Source organism: Apium graveolens, chromosome 3, assembly GCF_009905375.1.
Source record: "Apium graveolens cultivar Ventura chromosome 3, ASM990537v1, whole genome shotgun sequence".
Taxonomy (NCBI): Eukaryota; Viridiplantae; Streptophyta; class Magnoliopsida; order Apiales; family Apiaceae; genus Apium; species Apium graveolens.
The window spans coordinates 122,555,607-122,563,115 of record NC_133649.1 but is presented as its reverse complement, the minus strand read 5'-3'; the positions used below and the strand labels follow the sequence as shown (position 1 = coordinate 122,563,115).

At 31.2% G+C, this 7,509-nt stretch overlaps 1 long non-coding RNA gene across 1 annotated transcript; it reads right to left on the bottom strand.

Annotated features, from left to right (window-relative positions):
* Positions 1–1,351: 1,351 nt before the first annotated feature.
* Positions 1,352–5,215, bottom strand: LOC141710872 (uncharacterized). The gene is made up of 3 exons (XR_012571103.1): positions 4,643–5,215; positions 1,820–1,858; positions 1,352–1,700 (listed from the first exon to the last, which is right to left on the bottom strand). It is a non-coding gene; the product is annotated as an uncharacterized LOC141710872 (long non-coding RNA).
* Between the last annotated feature and the right edge of the window lie 2,294 nt (positions 5,216–7,509).

The window sequence follows — 7,509 nt, the reverse complement described above, 5'->3', positions numbered from 1 at the left end:
TTGAAGTTAAAAGAAATGCAGAGACCAAGCTGGTATCAGACTTTGTAAGGAATCATTATGGATTCAGGCTGATTCAGTGAATTTGGTAAAAGCTGCATGGACTGTAAGTTGTATTTAGTTGTGCATATAAACTTTTATTGCATTTGTACTTAAATGTTTTTGACATCATCAAATCTATAAACTTGTATATTTTTATAATTTACAAGTTGGGGGAGCTTGTTAGATATATTTGTGATGTCATGTCTAATCTGATTTGTTTAATTTTAGAACTTACTATCAGAACATAACTGAAAATTAGAACTTACTGAAGACAGGAAGTTATCAGAACTTAAGCCATCAGGACCTACATCAGAACTTAAGTGCGGATACACTTTAGGAATGAAAAGCGGCTAATTTACAGGAGAGGATCTGGATTAAACGAAAGAAGATATGCTTGGAGAGTTATACAGCTAAAGGAATACAGTAGATAATCTCTGATTGATGTATTTTAGGAAACAGAACATATCATATCAATTAGGAGATATATTGTAACTGTGTAGTATATAAACACATATTAGGGTTTACACTATATGTGTTATCATTCACAAGAATATTATTCATTGTAACCCTAACAGCTCTTAGTGATATCATATATAACTGAGAGAGTAGATTAAACCTACTATAACAGAGTTTGATATATTGAATAAACTTGTTTTCTGTTACATACTTGTATTTATAATCGAATTAATTATAGATAGTATATTCAACCCCCTTCTATAGTATCATTGAGGCCTAACAGAATGTAAATTACTTCTGCTACAATCTAGAACTTTATATTAGATAAATAAAGCATTCCATTACTACCAAACCAAAGAAATACGATCTCTCTGAGATATATGGTTTATGCCGGAAAGGTTCAAACATGGGTTTGATTTACACTCCATATTCTATATGAAACTAGGCAAAAAGCATGAATTGTGTATTTATTATTCCCTGCAACAAAAAGCTATACAAGCAATAATAATAGCTCAAAAAAGGGAAGGAGCGGAAGAAGGGCTAGTCATTATGTACTTTAAGAAACTTTTCATTGCAAACAAGATAAAATACATATTTTAAATAATAAATCCAAATTAGAAATAAATAATGTGGTGGTGGAACTAAATTTCGGGACAAGAACATTAAGCAAATGTGCATAGGCCATCCCATCCTGAAAGTGGATATGACGATTATGCTACCTAGAAGCAGAGGAAACACTAGAAATATTTGGACTTAAAGAGAGGGTAAAAGCATTAATAGAATATTGGACATGTCTCTAACTTGAGCTACTAATATGTGTTATCTTGGTCGTTATAGTCACTATATTATGCAATGTCAGAAAATTTGCCTTAACTTTCTGTCCAGAACACAGTTCTAAACTATTTCTCACCTTCAAATCATATGAAAAATTTGTAACCTTTTTCTCATATTTTGCTTTCTTCAGATGGAAATTCATCCATTTTAAAAGAATATCTTCAAGAGCTAAACACGAAATCTCCTCCCGGTACTAAAAATATGATGTATCTCTTATTCTTCTATATAAATACTTGTACATTATTCCTACAAGTATGTTAGTAAAATTATAAACAGTACATAGCCAATGCAAGTCTTGCAATCTGGTTTTCTCCCACCAATTCCAATAGCTGGGGAGTTTTGTGGAAATCGAGATCAACTAAAAGTTGCGTCTGAAATTTCCGATACATTAAAGCAGAAAATATATAATATCATTTTGGTGAACCACTATGTTTATCTTACAGAAAACAATGATAAAATTTTTCAAAGGCAAACAATAAATAAGAGATACCTTCACTATTTGGGAAATTAAACCAAGTACCGGATGGGGCTGTAGAAAGTGTCAATGAGAGAAAGAAACTTTATGAGATATATTTCTAGACAATAGCAACTATATCGTTAGAACAGAAGTAACATATTTAAAAAATTAAGTTCTTTGTCTTCTTAATAGATAAAATCCTTATTGCAACTTATTCAGTGAAAGAATGAATATTGAATGATATTACTTATTAAAGCATGAAGGCAAACTAAGACTAGCAAAGTGATAGGACGCTTAGGAGTTCAGCTATATATAGGCATTTTTGCTTCATACTTATATATAATATAAACATTTGGTGATTACTTTTTATCGTAATTGTGTTAATTTAAGCAGTGGGAGTAGTTAATTTGATTGGATTAAATAAATTTTATCAACTTTTGCTTTTTCAATTTTTTAGATTGTTGGTTTCTATATCTTTATATAAATAGGTTTATTTGTAGTTGTACGTCTTCTAGAATGTCACTGGTACAAGATTCATTGCAGCGATAATAAATAAAAATAAATGATATTTTAGAAAACTAGTTAATAATGTGTTGTGCAAGACATGCCTGTACAATAAGAAGACTAAGTCAAATTGACAACCCCAAGTAAGTTATATTGTAATCTTAGTTTGCATTTTGTACTTGTAATATTTAAAGTCTGTAAAAATGTAAAAAGAGCAGACTGGAGTCTTTTTCTTTAAACAGTTACAAGCCTAAGAATTCTATCTAGAAGAAGATCAAGAAGATCATGCCTCAGAAGAATTATGAAGAAGCTTGGAGTTGAATAAATCTGTTTTGGGAAAAATGTTCTAAGTCATGATCTCTACAAGTCACAGATTTAGTGTTATAGAGAAGTCATTCGAGAACTCCAAAATGACTTATAGAGAACTCAGGAAAGCTACTAGAGAACTTAGAGATATCGACAAGACAAATTGAAGACATGAAGATTGGAGATATCGACAAGTCATTTCTTAATTAGAGAACTCAGAGTTATAGACCAATCAACATTAATTATAGATTTCTGAGTTATCGATAAGTCAAATTTCACTAGAGAACTCAGAGATATCGAAGCCAAAATTCACTAGAGAACTTTGAGTTATCGACAAGTCAAAATTGACTAGAGAATTGTGAGTTATCGACAAGTCAATAAGTCACTAGAGAACTCAGAGATATCGATAAGTCAAAGTGAAGATATGAAGATTAGAGATCTCGATAAGCCAAATTCTATTATAGAGAACTCAGAGACCTCTACAAGTCAAACCAACTATGGAGTATTAGAGATCTCGATATGCCTAACTGGAGATCTCGAGGTAAAATCTCAAAGTAAAAATTGCAGACCGGTTCAATATCCAAGATTAAAAATCAATAAACAATCCAACCAGTTGGATTGACAAGTCTACAAAAAACAGCTTGAAGAGTGTGCAAGATCAAGGGTAAAGATTAACTGACAAAGGAAGATCAAAGTTAACATAGTATACAAAGATATGCTAAGCCAGAAATGGAAGATATACTTTTCCTAAAATGGAATAATTAGTGACAGCTTACTAAAGTTAATAGCATGTCTTATTATACACTGTGTAAACCAGCAATTAACTAGAGATATAAATTGCACACTGGTCCTTTGTTAGTTGTAACAATTTAGATTAGAAAATCTTGTATTTCTATCAAGGAAGAAGCTAAGCTCTTTATCAACAAAGAGCCTAGAAATTTTGTAGCAAAACATTCTTAATTTTATTATAAAATTAAGTGACTTTTGAAAGATCTGTGTCACTATTATTGCTTGTTTAATTTCAGTGTTAACACTCATCACTGCAAGATTTACATTTACTTTGTTCAAACCATAAATATTTCAATAAAAGCATTAAAACACAAAAACATATTCACCCCCTCTGTGTGTAATTCATTACCTAACATAATGTACAAAACTAAATGCCTAATTGACCCGGTACACTACAATAATACTTAACTAAGTTATCTACAGTAAGCTTAAATCACATAGATATATATTTCCACAAAATGCCTGAAACACATACCCCTTTATATATTTGATACATATAAATCATGTTATTAAGAAAAAGTAAGTAGGAAAGTCACGATAATTAGATTTGATCTGTATAAGTAATAATAACAAGAAAAACAATATGAAATAAACTGTTAGCTTACAACTTTGCATTATATTTCAGCTCTTTGATGCTAAAGTTAACATTTGGTTACTTTTAAAAATGTCCTCGGTGAGTTTTACTTTACCTACAAATCTTATACTCCAAGCTCTAATTAACACTGTTAATCCTTGAGTAATTTAAGAAAACCTTATCTCAACAGCCACAAAGCTTAATAAGCACTTTCATTTAGTAGTACTGCAGCTCCAGCATCCGTAAAGCCGTATAAATTAGTAGAAAAGAATAAAGTGAGAACTCCAAGAGGCTACCAACAGTACTACTGCATACACATACAATCATTAATTCTTGTAGCACATGAAGGTCTACATAGTTCTAAATCACAGAAAGCTAAAATCAATGACCAGCACAAAGGAAACTAAACCTTTAATAATACCAAATAAAACACAACTATTAGAAAGAAGTAGTAATCAATCTAATGGCCATTTATAATTGCACAATCATATAAAAATAATTATTAAGTAATCTAAATATATCACATTACACATAATTCACAAACATCAACTCACAAACACCATATAAGACATGACCACAAATTAAATAAGATACAAAGACAAGACTGAATTTAATATCGGTACTTAGAAATTCAAGATTACAGTACACATAAGAAGCCAAAAAGATAAGAAAATGAAAGGTACCTGAAGAAGGAGAGTGTGGGAGAGATAAGAAGCCACGACAAGATAAAGAAGCAAGGTCGTGGATATGGATATGGGTCGGGTTAACTAAACAGGCCAACCTATCACCACCCCTCTGCTCGTCTTGTCTACCATTTTCTCCAAGGTTGTGTTACCGGTAAAAACATATACAAGAATTACTAACATTGTAAATAATGTGAAGTGTATTTTCAAAACAAAAACAAAAAACATTCCAAAAGAGCCTATTTATAGAAATAAGGCTCAAAATACCTAAAATCAACATCAAAATACATAAAATCAAAACCTCAAAGCTCCAATTCTACCGAAGAAGACTTGAAATCAAAGGTAGAGAACATAATTAGTTGAAGTTTTAAGTGAAGAAACATTATTTTGAACTTAAAATTTGGAATTCCGTTTCTAACAAGCCCTAATTTGAAGCTTTTAAATTTGACACCACCGTGTCCATATAAGCTTGAATCAATTAATTGCAGACTGTTCGATCTAATATATAGAACTGAGAGGGATATGAATAAGGTTTCAATTGGGCTGAATTGGGCAGCTTTTGCCAAAAAAATTGGGCGCATGATTTAAAATTTTTGATAAAATAGGCCCAGTAAAAATTTACAATTAAATATATTTATAAATTCATATAAATTAAACTTTTGAATATTTTATTATTCTTATAAATTCAGATATTTATACTTTAATATATACTCTTTTTCTTATAATTTTATAATTTTATTTTATTTTATTTTTAAAACGTACATATCAAAGCTAATATTCAAAATTATAGGAAATTTGTACTATGTCTATTTTTTATATATAATTATTTAAATTTGTGAAAATAAATTATTTTGTATTTTAATACTTTAAAAATTCTTATTATCATTTTTTAATCTTAATATGTATGAAATTCGTATATCATTATGTATATTATTTTATCAAATTTGTATATCACATCAAATTCTTGTCAAATTATTATTTAGTCATAAAAAATAATTATATTTATCTTTTTAATACTTAAGAGTAACAGTTATTCATAAATATTGCAAACTTGAACACTTTCTAGCTAATGTAACATAACAATTTTTTCTATGCTAACACAAAAAATCACAATGTTCCTGTAGGCCATGAGTAGCATACCTATTGTAACATATTGGGGTAATAAAATAAAAATATTATTTTGGATATGTTTGATTTTTGATTAAGATTAATTGATATAAAATAATATGTGATTGACGAGATTTGAACCATATATTAAGAAAGAAGTCATGATTCATTACTAGTCGGGTCCTCAAATTAACGTGAAAGGAGTCTCATCCTCGTATATCCTCGTATCACCAGAAGTGAGTCCTCTTCTCACATTACCAAGAGGGGATGCGGCCTCTACATAAACATATGGGTATGGGGATTCCTGACCCCATATTAACAAAAGGGGAGTCATGTCCCCCTATAAAGATGAGGGAGTCATTTCATATATCAACATAAGGTGAGTCTCGATCCCATATGTACAAGTAAGCACTCTTATCCTCACATTTTAAAGAGTCTTAAATAGAAAAGTGTGAGTAAAAATTCACATGTCAGCTAGATATGAGATATGATTATAATAATTTATGAATATAAGAACCTATGAGGGAACATCTTAAAGTCCTTTAGGGACTATATCACGCTTGGAAGGACCTTTGAAGTCATCATTACTTCAATAATTCTAGGATCACTTAACATGAAGACATCTACACATGATATCTCATAAAATTGAGGTAGGAAGACCCATGGTCAGATTCTCACGGACATATGTGGATCACTCTACATGGTGAGGTCCTCAGGGTCACATGTGCTTAGGGTTGTTCATGAACCAAACTGAACCGGGTTTTGATATAAACTAATCGAGCTTTTATTTTTTTGAAGAACTGAGTTGAGCCGAGTTTTCTTATGGAATAAAAAAAAGTGTTCAAGCTCTAACTCGTTAACTAACAAGCCGAACACGAGCTTGTTTGCGAATAAATATGAGCTGAATAAAAAATATCAACATTGTTGGAACAAACCAACTGATTCAAGCCCAAACCAGATTCAAGCCCAACACAATTTTCCAAAGACAGTGACCTAAACGTATGCTTGTTCCCCTCACCTCTCCCCGTCTCTCTCTCATCTTTATTCTCCATCTTCCTAAATTCTTAGATTTTCAATTAAATACACACACAAACACATACAATTAGAGACTACTCCAATCTTAATAGCATGAACACACACAAACATTAAAATTTCAAATTTGGGGTTCGTCAAGAAGTAGTGTATGAAAGTGGATTGTTGTTTAATTTGGTTGTGTTTATCAATTGATTCTAAGTAGCGTATGAAAGTATTATGATTTGGTTATCATTTGTGTGGGATTAGCCCATGGTCCAGGACCTCATCTTTCTCCATCTCTTTATCTCTACATATATCTTTACATCTATGTAATTTAGGTTATATATTATAAAAATATCGAGATAACATATTTTTTAGCTTTAACAAGTTGATCTCGAGTCGGACAAGTTCGAGTTGAACTCGAGCCGAACATACTAAAACCCGGCTCGAGCTCATTTTGCTTAATGAACACATTTTGGTGTTTGACCTTGAGCTCGAGTTTATAAATGAGCCAAGCGGAACGAGTCCTTAACAAGCCGAGCCCCTTCTTGACGCAAAAAACTAAGTTCGTGAATAGCTATACATGCTCCTAAATCAATATTATATCACACAACTCGACTATAATGGGTCATGTACAAAGTACTGATCTTATGATATTATTATATTATACCGCATCACAGAAGATATTTCGCTCATAACTCCATGATAGCCCCAAATAGCCCGAGGACATAGGGCATGGGTAGTTA